We start from the raw sequence: 18736 nt of genomic DNA, 5'->3' as shown, positions 1-18736 counted from the left end.
AGTATAGATACAACTTATGCAAAGGAACTAAGGGTTTACATACATTGTTATGATAGGATAATAACTTGATAATATGTTACTCATTCTAACTTCTGCCACATATAGCTTCATACAAGTATTTAACATATATAATCAGTGCTTTACATATTCAGTTATTCTACACAATCAGCCATTCAGTAGCCTTCTCCAAGTGTTGCTTCTGTGCAGGCATACTCATATTACACAGTATTTTTAACACATGCTGGCATGTTTGCTGCAAACACTACATACATTTTGAGAAGAGAAAATTAACTGCTTTACACTTAGAAAATACTACACACTGAGAGAATAGAAATCTTCTTCAATCCCTCCTCTTAAGACTTTAGTCTTAATATTATTGTCTTTTAACCCAAAGTGCAATTTCATAATCCAGTTCTCTTAATTACCTCTATGTAGTGACTGATATTAGCCACATAGCTGTTATCAATTGACTAGATTATGCCACCGCACTTTGACAGAAGTCCAGCCAAACATCTCCCCTCTCTTTTGATTTGAATGAAGTAAAAGACTGTACTCTGTTTTTCTCTTAACACATCAAAGACAACAATGTTTTAAGCATAAGTATTCAGTTGGTTCAGTGCTAGCTGCTGGTTTTCACACTCATGTAGGATATACTGAAGTGATATTATATATAGGTACCATAAAAGCAATATGCAAACAAATTCAATATACAAACATAAAAAGCATCAAATGTGATCTTGATCTTTGGTCATCCTTGTTTCTCTTCTTCTAAGCTACCAGCATCTTCACTTGACTTTAATAGATGTTAATGGAGATGTGTGGGTGAGTGTCTGAGTTTTGAAATCTGCAGTTGTGCATTCATCATCCCTTGACTTGTGGCACTGCTGTATGTGGTATTCAGGCATATTATCAGAATCACTCTTTACTTTGTTCTGATTAACTTCTCCTTCCACACGTTGCACTTAGTAGTTTAGAGCTTTAGAATATTCAGGCTCCTCTGTTTCCGGTCAGCTTTCCCTTGCTGGAGTTGTTTCCTTTCGCTCCTTTGAGGCATTGGTACCTCATCAATGGCATCCACTTTGGCAGCTGTTGGATTTGCCCTCATCCAGATATGGTCCTTTCCTCCTGAGTTCTCCAGAGCATCCTCAGATAGACTCAATCACCTAGACCAATTAGACCTTGTATCACTGCTCTCTCACATGGCTCCTTTCTGGTTTCCTGCACAGATATCGCTTTGCACATGGCAATTATTTGTTTCTTCATAAAAGTCCCTACTGCATTAGACATCTTTGCAAACCATTCCAAGAGTTATGTGCACGGTTATATGTGAGATTATATGCCAGGTTTTATGCAAAGTTTCATGTGGTTTCTTGCAAGGGTCATGCTGTTTCTTGCAAGGTTTCTTTCAAGGTTTCTTTCAAGGGTCGACCCAATAGCAGTTCATGCGATGCAGTGTTAGATGCCTGTTTCTGTCAGTTTCCATGCCATCATTCACCAATGCACTTGTTAACACATTAATCCCATTAAGTTTATTATTTTCACATATTTCATTGAGCGTTGGTCTTGATGGATCATCTTCATCTCTTTCAGCCATTTCTGGTAATTGAGCATAATACAATTATTCTCTCTTTTTTGCTTTATTCATAATTTTTCATACTCCTTTAGATGTTTTTATTTATTGATCATTCATTAACTTCATGAATACTTTATGAATGCAAACCCATTATGAACTTATTTCTGAAGGCATTTCAAAATTTAGGAAGTACTTCTTTTGTCACAAATGTAATAACTGTTCCAGCTTCATAATTTGCTTTTGCTACCATCTCCAATCATCTACTCATCATAGTTTCTCAACTGTGCTTGTTTACAGAATAATTCTCTATCCAGTCAACACCAAAAACAGTCATCATCTCACTGTTTGGAGCAATGGTCTCCAGTGAAGTCTTTTAATTGAACTAGAGCTCTGTGAAGTTGCAGATAATTTAATCATCCACATATTGTGACAGAGTCCCTCCTAAGATCGTCTCACTTATTATAACCCTTTATGCATTCTGGTGTATACAGTATATGCTATTCACCAAGCTACACAAGTACAAACAAGTTTCTACCCTCCTCTGGTAGTTACCTAAAATAAACTCAATAGAAACTAAGCACTTAATATATTTACCATCCAAAAGAACATGTCTTCACATACAATATGAACTTCAGCTGGAAAATCTTTTCTTATTGATTTTCTTAAATCATAACCTAAACATAATCTTGTTTTGTCTTCATATGTAATTATTGCCTTTAAATTCCATCAAAAATTATTAGTCATTTATACATTTATTACTACTTTAAATTTCAATTTAAAAATAAATGTCTAAGACAGATTGCATATTACAGTATCTAGATGTTTCTATTAGTGCTCTTATATTTTTACACTTTTCAATAGAGTTTTATACCTATTTCAGCATTTAGTGGTTTTCTTTCTGGACAGATCTGCATCTAATCCATTTTAACCCTCACTGTGCTGGCTGATTTTATCTGCATCTCAGTCCTGTAATGACAATCATTTAGTTGGAATTTGACACTTCTTTCTTTTACTAATTAATTTTCTAAGCTATATATTAATTCATTTTTTGTCATTGAGTTATTTTGGTTTGGCTCATAATTATTTCCTAAGGCATTCCCATTAAACTAGTTGTTCATACAATTTTGATGCACTTTTTTATCAGCTGACTAAAACTTACTGTATGCTTTGTAAATTTCTTTTTGCTCTGTTTTAACTATTATTCCTTAATATTTTCTTCTAATTATTTTTCACATATGTTTTCATGTAAAACATGATCTTTTTCTTAAACACTTTTCTCTTTCAATTTGTTTTATAGTAATTTAGAAGTATTACTTTTTGACCTTATGTCCTGTGAATTAATTTCAAATTGTTATTTCAATCTTTCCTTTAACTATAAATCATTTTTCTAAATTTAAATCTCTTTCCAGTTTTCAATATCTAATCTTGATTTAGGCCATTCACAATAAGATTATGTTAAGATATTTCCTTTACTTAGTTTTAACTTAAATACTTAATTCCTTCCTTATTTATTCTCCAAATTATGTATAGCCTTATCAAAAGCTTTTTCTCTTTTTCTTTAGATACCACCCTGCATTGTAATTTATCCTTCTATGTTTAAGGACTTTTATGATTAAACCTATTAAAACTTAAACCTAAATTATTTAACATTCAACATAATATATCATTCAATATTTAAAGTTTCACATTGAAATGACCTTATAACACTTTTTCTTACTTAAAAATTTGCATGATAATAATTTCTCTCAAATTGACAGGAGTCTGATTTGATACAAGAATGGGTAGCTACACTTTTGTTCTTAATTTTCCTTCTGTAATGCTTGAACGTAATTTGGACTTTAGGAGCTACTTTGAGATGGACTGTCAGACTATCCCCCCTCGCAACCTGAGACAACTAGCTCCAGATTGGTGTCTTTTCTTTTCAGTGTTTCCCCCTCTCTCTTTGGGCTGGCTTCTTTCTTTGACTCAGCTGATGTAAAGTTCTGGTGGAGCGTTTTTTCTTTGATCAGTTCATCAGTCTCTTGTTAGTGTCTCTTTTGAATGTCTCTGAACAAATGTAGCTTTTTCAGTCCTCAGTAAATCCTGAGTATGCAGTGCCTGCATCACTGCTGTAGCATGTCACAAGTGTCCACAGCCATTTTGCTCTTTGTGTTTTTTCACACACCTTTCCATTTGCCAGTATACTCAGATGTCTGGTAGGTACGAGACTACAGTCCCCCAAAGTTCATCCATATGTCCTCTTAATTAATATATATAGAATTTAGCTCATGACTTAATAAATTTTTTTTTTTCCCCCACTTTTTCCTTCATCAAATAAAGACTCCTTTTATCCATTTTTTTATTAATTAATTTATTTATTTATCTATTTTAGTTTACTGTTTAACAACTTATTTTTTCTAATTCTCAATCATTTTTATCATATGTAAATATACTTAATTTTCTATTTGTTAAATGTTCTTATAATTAATTTCTTTGGCTTCAGATTGTGCTTAACTTATTTTTCCTAATTTATTCTAGTGCTTCCTCACTAGTTACATTACATCTTACATTATGTAATTTCTCTAACATTTCCATATACCTGTTTTAATTCATCAGTACTATATGGTGGCCTAATGTCTAATATACCTGTTCAAAATCCTTACTGCAATAGCTTCAAGTTCATAGTACTATTTAAACTTTACATGTTTGTTTACTTAAAGCATTTTTCCTATCTGAAATGCAATTTTTAATTCTCAATTACCTTTTAAGTACATAAAATATTAACTATATAATTTTTGAACTCACTATGATGTTCTTTCATGTCTCCTCAGTGTCTATGCTTTACATCTGACTCACTGCTTTTACTACAAATAGCTGTTGGCTCAGATGACAGCCTGTAGCTGACTTTAAACAGATGACAACAGTCAACTTACTCCACAACAATTTTTTATTGCACTTAAACATAATTTATCTTTTAAAGCCAAATCTTGTTTTCTTCAAAATGTTACTGTTTTTTTTCTAATTTTTATTTTATCTCTTTAATATATATTTTTAAACATCTTCTCTTTTTATTCTATTAAACAATGTTTGGACTTCTTTTTTCTCCATTTTCCTGTGCTTCTTTTCCTTTTCAAAAATTAGCATTTTTGTCTCTTAGATTTTCCTAATTCATTTTTTTTTTCATTATCATCATTAACTTATCTTTTTTTTATATATATATACTGATTTAGTAAATTTATTTCCTGATCAATATAACTATTAATCTCCATATGTAGTTATTTCCATGCTTCAATTTTTGAATTTCTTAATATTTATTAGTATAGCTTCCAGTTGCATTTTTATTAACACTTTTTATTTATTAAATCTTATTCTATCATGTATATTTTCTTATTTCATTTATCTTATTACATTACTTTATATTTCTATTTATTTAATACCTTATAATATTTCTTTACTCTTTAGCTTCTATCTGTCCTGTGAAACTTTTGTTCTTAAAATAGACAGATTCTTACCACTCCTGAAGCAGACCTTCTTTCAGACTGTCGACATGTCAGGAATTTCAGTCACCTCTCTGCCTAGTTCATACTTAAAAACACTTCAAACACACAGAGATTATTCAGAAAAATGTTTAACTAGTATATATTCTTCTTTTCAGTCTGTGTCTTTCAAATGCAATATGATCTCAATTAATTTTATGAGGCTTAAACCTCCTCTGTATCACAATCTCTTCCCTAAACTGCATCACTCTCTATCTTATTGTTCTTAAATCACACAAAATATGCAGTCCTTCTTTTATATTATAATATAAAACCATAATTCTTTTAAACTCACTCTTATTGCAAACATACTTCTAAACACAATCATACTTCTCACTCATTCTAACTCATCTCTTACACTGTGTAACCTGAACCTCACCTCTATTCTAGTCTCTCTAGATCAAAGGTGATAGCTTTTAAGCACCCCAGCAACACAGACAAATACACAAATACTTACAATTACATACATACACCTCACTCCTCTTGAGTGACCTGTCCGAACAGCCTCTAACCTTAGAGCTATAACCACAGAATTCTCCACTACACTCCTCTTGAGTGACCTGTTACTTCTGCTCCCGTCTTTACTGTCCTTCAGTAAAAATAGCATTTCACAGGATTTGTGCCTTTTTTCCCCCAGCCTCCTGAATAATAATATTTATTATTATTAAAACAGAACGGGTACTCCGAGGTCTTTGCGCGCTTCTCTCTACTTTATTAATCTGCTTCCTCTTAACTTAAAAATGCTCTATGCATATTCTTCATAATATTAAAAAATTTCCCAAACATGAGTAACAGTTACTAGTTAACGTTTATCCTATCCGTCAAGGCCCTCTTAGGAAAACACAGATCATTTGCATGCAAATTGTTATTTTCTTCTGGTATTCAAAACCCCTTTGTTTTCCTTTCATATCTTTACTTTTTAGTTTTACTTGTAGTTCGTTATAGCTGGAGAAACAGTTCAAGTGACTTTTTACCGTTACAAGCAGGTCCTTGGTAGAAAAAACACAAACTTATAAGCTTAAAATTGCTTACCGTTTTTTATCGTGGCCACATATTTGTGTTTTTCCTCCAAGCCCCAGCATGTCCAGTGTCACCCGTTTGTCTCTTTCCAGCCCCACATTGGGCGCCATTTGTCGTAAATTTTGACTTATCAATTAGAAATTATCAGACCAGAGGTTTTGAATATCAGAAAATAGACTTATTCTCCATAATAAAGCCGAGAAAGAGCAGAGCAGACCCCAGAGCATTCTGAAGTCTCTCCTGGACACCTTCCAAAGTCTCTCCTGCTCCTTCTGAAGTCTCTCCTGCACCTTCTGAAGTATCTGTGTTTGTTACAATTTTTATACAGGATTATTTGACACACCCCTAAGTCTCTTTTTAACTCTTGACCATTTTTGAATAGGTTTCTAGTCTAAGGAGTCCTGCTATTCTTGGCTCTCAGCCCACTAGCTCATGTCAGCAGAGATGTTACAGGTCTATGTCAGCAAAGTATAGATGCAACTTATGCAAAAGGATTAAGTGTTTACATACATTGTCATGAAAGCATAATCACTTGATAATATGTTACTCATTCTAACTTCTGACACATATAGCTTCATAGAAGTATTTAACCTATATAATCAGTGCTTTACATATTCAGTTATTCTACACAATCAGTCACTCAGCCTTCTCCTAGTGTTGCTTCTGTGCAGGCACTCTCATCTTACACAGACATATCACTGTATTTTTAACACACGCTGGCATGTTTGCTGCAAACACTACATACATTTTGTGAAGAGAAAATTAACTGCTTTACACTTAGAAAATACTTCACACTGAGAGAATAGAAATCTTCAACAGCAGCATTTTGCTGACTGAAGGGTGGTTATGTAGTGTGTTTTATTTTTAATCATGGACAGATTCCCCGGCAACGACATGGAAATGGAGGGACTTGCAAGAAAGGATAAAGAAAATGGGCTGGATAATAGACGAAGAGGTAAAGAAAATGGACTTGACAACAGACAAAGAGATAAATAAAATGAAGAGCCCGGCCAACGAAGAGGTGAGAAAGGTAAGGATAAGCAAGAGGTACAAAGAAGAGTATGCACAAAGGAAGCAACAGTAACTGTAGAAGTAGAAAATGTAAAAGATGCAAGAAGATTTGATATAACCAAAGCAGTCACGGAGCTGATTGGAGAAGGAAGAATGCTGGCGGTGAGACCCAAACAAACCAAGGGAGTATGAAGTAACAATGGAGACTGAAGATGACACCGAAATTTTAATAGACAATGGATTGACAATTAAAGGAGTGAAATCTGAAGTACGGAGGTTACAAAACAGAGACTATGTTGTTTCGTTCAAGCATCTGCCTGTTTACCTAGCTGATGAAGAAATTTTAAGCAAGCTAGAGAGATGGGCAGTTTTCTCCATATCTAAAATTAAAAGAAGATTGTATCCTGGCACAAACATAGAAGATGGAACAAGGTTTGTAAAAAACAGATTTCCGGAAGAGATGGTCTCCTTACCATACAGTACCAAAATCGAGTCGGCGGAAGCGCCACAGCACTTTAGAGTCATGCACACCAATCAGGTAAAAACCTGTCGACTATGCATGAGCTCAGAAAATGTGATGAAGGAACGCCCAGAATTCAGGTGCTTCAAATGTGACGAAAGGGGACATTTCGCAAGGACCTGTACAGCTGTGTCGGGCCCGGATTGTAAATTGGCCCTAATACCTGCAGGGAGCTTGTCACGCTGAGTTGGCTTTGTCCGCTCGATTGACCAACGCGTACGCCTTGTTTTCTCCTTGCAGGCCTAACTTCGCTGGTGAAAGAACTTGTGGGGTTTCTGTAGTGTAGTGGTCATCACGTTCGCCCAACACGCGAAAGGTCCTCGGTTCGAAACCGAGCAGAAACAGTGCTCTTCTTTTGGCGAGAAAATAATAGCATCCACTGCCGCACCAGCAATGATCGTCGACAGGCACCCAATCAAAAAGGGTTATCAGCTCGATTTGCCTGAAGGTTTCCGCAGTGTAGTGGTTATCACGTTCGCCTCACACGCGATAGGTCCCCAGTTCGAAACTGGGCGGAAACAACGTCTGGCTTTTATGACAATTGTCAAATCAGGCTTCTGTTGAGTACTGACGTTCACTGAAAACATTCTTTCTGCAGAGCGGTGTGAGGCTAGAAGTTTGAATTCAGCTCAGTGTTTACCGCCCCTCGCGGTGTCGCAAACTTGCGTAGAATCTGATTTCTTTTAGCTTTGTGTTGTGCATGAGCAGGTGGCCAGTGCGTTTGCTGGCCCTTCACGGTGCAGACCGTACAAGACAGCTCTATAAAAAAAAGACTATAAATACTTGAAGCAGCACTGGCCTATTGGTTTCCGTAGTGTAGTGTTTATCATGTTTGCATTACACGCTAAAGGTCTCCTGTTCGAAACTGGGCGGAAGCATACAATTAGCGGACACTTTTGTCCAAAGCGACATACAATAGTGGAGGTATTCAACAAGACGAGGCAATGCATACGAAAAAGGGCTATTTATTCCAAGTAATTTGTTTGTGCTCAGAGAATTTAGTGCTGGAGTAGGAGTTTCGTTTTCTTTAGAGAGAGGGATATTCACTGGGGTTCGGGTGTACTCCGAAGAGATGGGTGTTAGCTGTCGTTTGAAGGACACCAGTGTATCCGTAATCCGAGTGGGAATGGGAAGGTGATTCCACCAGCGTAGAACATTGAATGAAAACATTGCGGAAAGTGACTTTCAGTCTCTCTGCGATGGCACCACAAGACAGTGCTCTCACCCTAACCGGAGGCTCCTGTGGTTATCACGATGGCTTTACAAGCGGAGGGTCTCCTGTTAGAAACTGTGCGGAAACGTTCAGATTTGCTTTTACGCACATTCTCCATTGGCTCTCTGCTCACTGGATGATCCACGATACAAGGGCATGGATCTATCAAATGTCATGACTTGACGTTGTACGAGGATTTGACGAAAAAATGCCCTGCAAACCTTAAAAATCAACGCCATCCCAGGACAATTCTTTTGATCCCCTTTCGGTGCACTTGCATTAAAGCCCGCGTGATGCAGCGCTTGGTCAGTGCTACTGTATCATTCGGACATGGTGACAGAGAGTTAAAGACTTCAGCCTGAGCGCACTGCCACAGGTTCGGTTTGTCAGAAGTGGGATTCGAACCCACGCCTCCAGGGGAGACTGCGACCTGAACGCAGCGCCTTAGACCGCTCGGCCATCCTAACATGCAAACTTGGCAGGAGCTGTCTCCTGGGAGCCACAGCGCAGTACCGTGACATGGAATGTGGTGTTTCACAGCTTGCCCAGCTCATTGGCGCAGCAGGCAGCTAAGCTGTGCTCGCCTCCGGGGGCTGCGCCTGGTTTCAAAAGCCAACACTTGACAGCATCATTGCTTACAGCCACACCACCCTGAGGGCGCTATAGAGCAAACAGGAAGTAAGTTGGCAGCAGTAAGGAGAGAAAGGCTCTCCCCATTTTGTTTGTCTACCTTTTTGTTTATTGACCTTGAGCGTCTTTGTTGGTTTGTTTTGTTTTTGTCTTTAAAAACCACCTAACAGCAGCATTTTACTGACTTGAGGGTGGTTATGTTGTGTGTTTTATTTTTAATCATGGACAGATTACCCGGCAACGACATGGAAATGGAGGGACTTGCACGAAAGGATAAAGAAAATGGGCTGGATGATAGACGAAGAGATAAAGAAAATGGACTTGACAACCGACAAAGAGATAAATAAAATGAAGAGCCCGGCCAACGAAGAGGGGAAAAAGGTAAGGATAAGCAAGAGATACAAAGAAGAGTATGCACAAAGAAAGCAACAGTAACTGTAGACGTAGAAATGTAAAAGATGCAAGAAGATTTGATATAATCAAAGCAGTCACGGAGCTGATTGGAGAAGGAAGAATTCTGGCAGTGAGACCCAAACAAACAAGGAAGTATGAAGTAACAATGGAGACTGAAGATGACACCGAAATTTTAATAGACAATGGATTGACAATTAAAGGAGTGAAATCTGAAGTACGGACATTACAAAACACAGACTATGTTGTTTCGTTCAAGCATCTGCCTGTTTACCTAGCTGATGAAGAAATTTTAAGCAAGCTAGAGGGATGGGGAGTTTTCCCCATATCTGAAATTAAAAGAAGATTGTATCCAGGCACAAACATAGAAGATGGAACAAGGTTTGTAAAAAACAGATTTCCAGAAGAGACGGTCTCCTTACCATACAGTACCAAAATCGAGACGGCGGAAGGGCCACAGCACTTTAGAGTCATGCACACCAATCAGGTAAAAACCTGTCGACTATGCATGAGCTCAGAAAATGTGATGAAGGAACGCCCAGAATTCAGGTGCTTCAAATGTGACGAAAGGGGACATTTCGCAAGGACCTGTACAGCTGTGTTGGGCCCGGATTGTAAATTGGCCCTAATACCTGCAGGGAGCTTGTCACGCTGAGTTGGCTTTGTCCGCTTGATTGACAAACGCGTACACCTTGTTTTATCCTTGCAGGCCTAACTTCGCTGGTGCAAGCGCTTGTGGGGTTTCTGTAGTGTAGTGGTCATCACGTTCGCCTAACATGCGAAAGGTCCTCGGTTCGAAACCGAGCAGAAACAGTGTTCTTCTTTTGGCGAAAAAATAATAGCATCCACTGCCGCACTAGCAATGATCGTCGACAGGCACCCAATCAAAAAGGCTTATCTGCTTGTTGTGCCTGTAGGTTTCCGTAGTGTAGTGGTTATCACATTCGCCTCACACGCGAAAGGTCCCCAGTTCGAAACTGGGCGGAAACAACCTCTGGCTTTTATGACAATAGTCAAATCAGGCTTCTGTTGAGTACTGACGTTCACTGAAAAGATTCTTTCCGCTGAGCGGTGTGAGGCTAGAAGTTTGAATTTAACTCAGTGTTTACCTCCCCTCGCGGTGTCGCAAACTTGCGTAGAATCTGATTTCTTTTAGCTTTATGTTGTGCATGAGCAGGTGGCCAGTGCGTTTGCTGGCCCTCCACGGTGCAGACCGTACAAGACAGCTCTATAAAAAAAGTCTATAAATACTTGAAGCAGCACTGGCCTATTGGTTTTCGTAGTGTAGTTTTTTTATCATGTTTGCATTACACGCTAAATGTCTCCTGTTCGAAACTGGGCGGAAGCATACAACTAGCGAACACTTTTGTCCAAAGCGACATACAATAGTGGAGGTATTCAACAAGACGAGGCAATGCATATGAAAAAGGGCTATTTATTCCAAGTAATTTGTTTGTGTTCAGAGAATTTAGTGCTGGAGTAGGAGTTTCGTTTTCTTTAGAGAGAGGGATATTCACCGGGGTTCGGGTGTACTCCGAAGAGATGGGTGTTAGCTGTCGTTTGAAGGACACCAGTGTATCTGTAATCCGAGTGGGAATGGGAAGGTGATTCCACCAGCGTAGAACATTGAATGAAAACATTGCGGAAAGTGACTTTCAGTCTCTCTGCGATGGCACCACAAGACAGTGCTCTCACCCTAACCGGAGGCTCCTGTGGTTATCACGATGGCTTTACAAGCGGAGGGTCTCCTGTTAGAAACTGTGCGGAAACGTTCAGATTTGCTTTTACGCACATTCTCCATTGGCTCTCTGCTCACTGGATGATCAACGATACAAGGGCGTGGATCTATCAAATGTCATGACTTGACGTTGTACGAGGATTTGACGAAAAAATGCCCTGCAAACCTTAAAAATCAACGCCATCCCAGGACAATTCTTTTGATCCCCTTTCGGTGCACTTGCATTAAAGCCCGCGTGATGCGGCGCTTGGTCAGTGTTACTCTATCATTCGGACATGGTGGCAGAGAGTTAAAGACTTCAGCCTGAGCGCACTGCCGCAGGTTCGGTTTGTCAGAAGTGGGATTCGAACCCACGCCTCCAGGGGAGACTGCGACCTGAACGCCAGCTGCTGAAGGATTGTCCATCAATATTTCACAAATGTTGAAGATGAGAGCCAATCAGAGGGATTCGCTCCAACATTGTAGCCAATCACGGTGCAGCATCTCAACATTTGTAGCCAATCGCTGACTGTAATTCTCAACATTTTCAACATTTGACCAATCAGAGTCGAGGCAATGTTAAAGCCGGGGAAGGAACTTTTCCAAGATTCACCGCTAGGTGTGTAGTCAGACAGGCTAGTCAGATGTCAATCAATTTTTCGAACTGAGCCGAAGGTACACGAAAGAAAAAACGGGGTCCTCTGGAGGCGGGTCAGAGGTCAAAAAAGTTCCTTGACCTTCAGTGATTTTCGACAAACAGCATCATTCGACAGAGTACAGCATCGTTTTGTTTAAAGTATAGGACTTTTTTCCGATAATGATTTCTTAAAAAGGTAAGAAAATCTTCATAATTGCACATATTTATGTTTTAGTGTGTTGTATTTCAAATTTGGATACTTTAATCTAAAACCGTTTAATTTCTAGGAGAAAAAATGTCTGGAAAATCTCATAAAGCCATGTCAGACTGGATTTCACGTCTGAAAAAGTTTGCCAGCACAGGAGTTTGGCCATTAAATGAGGGCAACAGGCCAGCTCCTCGACAAAAAGGTGGCATGAGATTTATCAAAGGGTGTGTATTTCGTTTACATGATATAACGTTTGTTGAAATTTGCTTAACAGAGTAACGTTAACTTGTTAGGCTTCAGTACATTCAGTACAGTATCTGTGTAAAACATGTCATACTTGTTTTTAAATAATAATGTGTTTTAAATTGCATGTATTTTGAGATTTACATCGAATAATTTACTATAGTTTGACCGTTTATAGGAGAGATTTGAAAAGGTGGGGGAATGGATTTTGTGTAGAATACAGCATGTGGTTTAAAGGCCTGGAATGTTCCTTTCCAGTTCCCCTTATTCTTTTTCTTATAGAGGTAAAGTTGGTTTTATATTCGGATATTCAGACATTCTCCTTAATAATATCATTTCAGAAAAATATTCTTTGCAAATTCTAAATAGGAAAATCATATAAGCAGACAATGATTAGTGATTATAAAAGTACAGCATTGTTCACAGTGAATTAGATAGTGTTAATGTTGTTTTCAAATCATACTTGCATGCTAATTCCGATCGAATATTCAAAGTAATATGGTTAACAATATAGAGACTTCTAAATGAACGAATGTGCGAATATAACACCAACTTTACCTCTATCTTTTTCTTTTCGTTTTTGAAGATACAAATTGTACAATTACATATTAGATAAATATTACACACATTCTAGAAACAGTGGTAAATTAATTTTCAGAGCTATTGTGTGCTTTATTAAAGGAGTCATTGAGTTGAATTTCTTGTTTAGTTATAAAAGTTTTTTTGTATTGTGTAAAATTAGGTACATTTATGAATCAATATGTGTTTATTATTTACTAAAATGGCTTTCCTTCTCCATGATTATATGTATTTTTGTGATTATTTTTAGCAGAGTACTGCATCTGCTGCTCCAGCACAAACGGTGTAACAACCTGCCCCTACTGTACCTGCTCAGGAGGTGATGGAGAAGAGACAACTTAGGGCCCAGCCCCTGTACTCCACCAGTGGCATCAAAGATTTCACCGGACCAACCAGGAGAGCAGCACCAGTACGTGTTGGCAGAGAGTACAGCAGGTCAGGCAAGGCAGACATCTGTTATGCGACCCCCACTCAGACCCAAGGCACCAGCACTGACCCAGGTCATCAGGTCATATTTACACCACCAGCAACTGGAGCATCGCTGCAGATGGTACCCAACATTTAAATCCTGGCTACACCAGGGTACCAGGGTGTGCCGATGTTTCAGGGTGTACCAATGTTCCAGGCTGTGCCAATAGTCCAGGGAATCCCTATGGCCCAGGGTATCCCGATGATGCAAGGAGTGCAGATGGCCCAGGGTATCCCAATGGTGTAGGGGATGCCACTCAGACAGCCACCACTTCAGCCAACAATGTCCAGTACCAGCTTACAGCCTGCTGCATCACCGTCCACATCTGGAGCCATTCCCAAAAGACCGTACCGGAGAACTGTTCAAGCGAACACTTGTAAAAAGTGTGGGCAGTTCAAAACAAATGCCATAGGCCATAGCCAACTCAGGGGCAGGGTGTACTGCCCACAGACTGAAACTTTAACTAAAGAAGAGTGGCTAGAGGAAATGAAAAGGACCAATCCAAAATAATGTGTTTGTTTGTTTGTGTATGTATATAGTGTAATAGTTCTTCAGTTTATTCAATTAAACTTGCTGTTAGTTTATATTTTTATTTCACATTTTCGTTAAATAGTGTATTTATTTTGTTGACATTTTATTTAACTTATATAATATTTATGTGTGTGTGTGTGTATAGTTTTTACAGTTTATAACCATAATTCAATTTATTTTATTTCACTTGTTGTTTTTTGCACATTTTACTTTTTAATTATTTATTTTGTTTACATTTATTTAACTTATTTATTATTTATATATGTGTGTGTATTTATAAAATGTATAACCATAGTAGTTTATTCTATTTCACTTGTTGTTGGTTTCTATTTTATTGCGCATTTTATTTAAATAGTGTATTTATTTGGTTAACATTTTGTTTAACTTATTATTTATATATATATATGTGTGTGTGTGTGTGTGTGTGTGTGTGTGTGTACAGAGTGTATAAAGTTTACAACCATAATAGTTCTTCAATTTATACTATTTCACTTGTTGGTTTCTATTTTATTTCACATTTTATAAAAATAATTTCTTTTGTTAACATTTTATTTAACTGTTTATTATTTATGTGTATGTCTAAAGTTTATACAGTTTATAACCATAATAGTTCTTCAATTACCTTGTTTGATTCTGTTTTATTGCACTTTTTATTTAAATAGTTTATTTATTTTGACATTTTATTTAAATTTTTTATTATTTATATGTGTGTGTATGTATAAAGTGTATACAGGTTACAACCATAATAGTTCAATTTATTCTATTTCACTTATTGTTGGTTTCTAAATTTATTTAACATTTTATTTAATTTGTTAATTTTGTATTTCTGTTAATTTTTAACATTTATTTTTTTTGATTTTTTATTCCATGTTCATTACTGTTTTGTTGACCATTGTTAAATAAATATTGCATTTATAAATGACTGGTCCTTGACTTTTAAGTCCACTTTGTGTCGGTTTCTGTTTGTGTTTAACATTTTATTAACATTGTTTATTTACATTGTTAATATTGTATTATTAATAACTAATTTATTATTTTTACATTTTCTACTCTATATTGAAGGAATAAAATTACAGTCTAATGCTTCTTTTGAATTATATACATGTGGTCATGCTTATTTTGCATAATGCATATGTGTTTGCTTGAACCATGATAATCTAATGAGCCCACGCAATGATATGATGAGACATTCTGTTTGACCTTAAAATGAGACAGGAACTTTTCACCCCTATAATGTCAAATAACTAAATCTGTAACAAACAAGTCTTGCAGAAAGTCCCTGTCTGGGTTGCAGCTGTGATGTGTGACTTTTCTACACAGAAAAGAGAACTGGAGCAGATGAGGAAAATATTGCTTTATTGTCTTACTAATCACTCTTTTCTTTTGATATATATTTGCTATTGGAGGAATATACTCCCATTTGCCTCACTATTCATTATTTACAATATGTGTTTTTGTCAGATATGATGATGTCTCCTGATATAGCGTACTTCTACTTAACCCCTGTTATAATGCGTTTCTAACTAACTGCTAAAACCACAAGAGCTGTGTGTGGGTGCTGGCTGGAGACAGATCTGCAAAAGTGCTTCCCCTAGATGGGTGCATACACAGGTCAAGAGTTCATAGGCAGGACTACGAGGAAAAGCAGATGTGGTAGATGCAGCATTTTATACTGCTTTCTGTGTATGCATGATGTATGATGCTTTAATAAAATTGATATTATCCTGATAATTCTATAAGGAATTTATGATGCTCAGCTGTGCTTTGATGATTTTTTGCTACAGTTGCTTGCTGCACCCCAGATGTCAGTAGTGTCAAGTATGTCAAGGAGAAGTGATACTTTCACCTGCCCTTTTGTTTCTGTGTGCAGAGGTATCTCTGTGTGCAGACCACAGACCTTTGAGAGATGATTCTGCCTGATAACAGCTGATGGCAACAATAGAGATTGGGGGTAACTGATCAGAGGAGTGGCCAAAAACATTGAACGCTGCTGATGGATAAAAGGAGGGAGTCGAGAGAGTTCGAGAGCTTTTGGACATCCAGACTGCTTGGCTGACGGTTCTTCAAAAGCCCAGGATCCTGACCTTCGCTTTATTCACTTATGCTCGATAAATAAATTCATTGATTTTGATTAATTGACTCCTGACCGATTATTGAATTGGGGTGGACTAAGGCAAGTGAGAAATAGTCCAACAATATTCATTACTGTTCTGTTGACAATTGTTGAATAAATAATGTATATATAAATAACTGACTACTTGACTTTTAATTCCATATTCACTATGCACACTATATACACATATATATACACATATACTCTATGACATTTCTATAGATCATTTGTACATCAAAATACAGAACAATAATAACCATAAGCATAACAGTGCTACAACAACTACTAAATAATGACACATTCAAGTTAGTATGCTTTATTTTTCATGAAAGAACGTCAAAAAACACAAGAATAAAGTGCTTAGGCATATTTTATTTACCTTGGAGCATTACACATTCAAACAGTTAGTTTATTGAATAATACTAAACCAATAACAATAAAGCGCCTTTAGCTGGATTCAAACCCCGGTCTTGGTGAGCACCTGCAATAGAAATCAATGTAACTCAAAATGCGTTGTATTGACACAGAACAGTATCACTATGCGTGACCTAAAGCAGGTGCAGGGAAGGCGTGTCCGGGAAGGTTAGAATTCGCCCTTTCTTATCTTTGTTTTTTCCCCCACTTTTCCCCTTTTTCTCTTTCTTTCTTCCCCCCTTTCTTCCCTTCTTCCTCTTCTTTGTTGGACGATTGTTCCCCAGTTTGAACGCTGCGCCTTAGACCGCTCGGCCATGCTACCTTGTCAAGCTGCTTTTCCTGAGCACTTTTCGCACAAACTTGTTTCAAGTAGCGCAACTGCGCTGGGAAATCAATTCACTTTGGCCGTGCCTTACTGGAGCTCCTCCACAAAGAAAGAGAGCTCCTTAATACCAGCTTAGGAAGCACTCCCACCTTACTGTCAACCACAGTTCTGTCTCTATTTGAGCACACCTCAAGTCATTTGAAGTCTACTCCAAACGGCAGCCAGCTGTGATGCATTTAAGCACCTGATTACAAGGTAACTGTTATTTCACAAACGAGTGAAAATTACTGATTCCATCACAGCAGACCCCACATTGTTGTTGTTATTATATTCAAATCCAGTTATAGAGTATTACTACTCTAATTGTGAATCTTTACTGTTCCTGTTTCAATAGGGTACTCTTGCTAAAAGGAGCAATGGCAGAGAGAGACTTCCAGTGCAGACTTTGTTAAGATGCTGCAATCTAATCGTGGGTGTTATGGCCCAAACTCAAAACTGGCTCGAATAACAACAACAATCAAGGTTTGAGCCGAACATATGGAAGACACAGACTTTGATATGGTTAAATTGACATTCCGTCAATATGTTTTATTTTTCCATAAATCATAAGATTTCAAAAATTTACAAAACATTAACACAAATCAAGTAGACAGGTAGAGAAGCTAAGGTAAACAGGTCTCTGACTAAACTGTTTTAAATGGACAGATCTTACCTAAACTCTTGTGAAAAGGAATAAAAAATAGGTGACTAATAATAATAGGAGACTGCAAGACAGAGAGAGACAGAGACGCCATTGCTGTCAGCCTTATATAGTGGGAATCCCCAGTGACGTCACGGGCATCATCCAATCCTGGATAAGCCGGGTAGAAACACTCATCCTAGTACTTGATCGCAACAAGCACAAACCGGGAATAAATAGATTAATTAAATAACAAAGACCCACGCAACACCCTTCACCTTAAGTGTATAAATTGTAGGGAAGAAAAAACATCTTACCTGAAACAAAAACTACAATTTATTCTATCAGACGCGTGATAAAGCGTCTGCAATAACATTATCCTTTCCACGGATGTGCCGAATGTCTAGTTGAAACGTTTGTAAAAACAAACTCCACCTCATCAAACGCTGGTTGTGGTTTTTCATCCGACTAATGAAAAGTAAGGGGTTGTGATCTGTGTAAACAATTAAAGGATACGAAACAGAACCAATATAAACATCAAAATGTTGGAGAGCAAGGACAAGTGCGAGCGCCTCCTTTTCAATAGTTGAGTAACCTCGCTGATGCTTATTAAATTTCCACGAAAACAGACAGGGTGTTCGATTCCATTTATATTTGTCTGGAGGAGAACAGCACCTGCACCAGTGTCACTTGCATCAACAGCAAGAATAAAAGGAGAAGAAAAATCGGGCGCAGATAGGACTGGAGAAATAATCAAAATGGCTTTTATTTTCTCAAAACTCATCTGACATTCCTCAGACCATTCGAATGGTACTTTTGGACTGAGAAGGTCAGTTAAGGGACAAGCAACTACAGTAAAATTTCTACAAAAATTTCTGTAGTATCCAACCATCCCTAAAAAGCGACGGAGTTCACGGCACGTAGTGGG

At 37.5% G+C, this 18736-nt stretch overlaps 1 protein-coding gene and 5 non-coding genes across 10 annotated transcripts in view; 5 read left to right on the top strand and 1 right to left on the bottom strand.

The window, feature by feature from the left end:
- Positions 1 to 18736, top strand: part of LOC103910797 (uncharacterized) — a 1018570-nt gene that overhangs the window by 118452 nt on the left and 881382 nt on the right. The window lies entirely within an intron of this gene.
- trnav-aac (transfer RNA valine (anticodon AAC)) lies at positions 7911 to 7983 on the top strand. Its single transcript has one exon. It is a non-coding gene; the product is annotated as a tRNA-Val (tRNA).
- Positions 8088 to 8160, top strand: trnav-cac (transfer RNA valine (anticodon CAC)). The gene has a single exon. It is a non-coding gene; the product is annotated as a tRNA-Val (tRNA).
- On the bottom strand, positions 9237 to 9319 carry trnal-cag (transfer RNA leucine (anticodon CAG)). The gene has a single exon. It is a non-coding gene; the product is annotated as a tRNA-Leu (tRNA).
- Positions 10634 to 10706, top strand: trnav-aac (transfer RNA valine (anticodon AAC)). The gene has a single exon. It is a non-coding gene; the product is annotated as a tRNA-Val (tRNA).
- trnav-cac (transfer RNA valine (anticodon CAC)) lies at positions 10811 to 10883 on the top strand. The gene has a single exon. It is a non-coding gene; the product is annotated as a tRNA-Val (tRNA).

Source organism: Danio rerio, chromosome 4 (assembly GCF_049306965.1).
Source record: "Danio rerio strain Tuebingen ecotype United States chromosome 4, GRCz12tu, whole genome shotgun sequence".
NCBI lineage: Eukaryota > Metazoa > Chordata > Actinopteri > Cypriniformes > Danionidae > Danio > Danio rerio.
The sequence above is the reverse complement of the archived record's forward strand: the minus strand, read 5'-3'. Positions and strand labels throughout refer to the sequence as shown.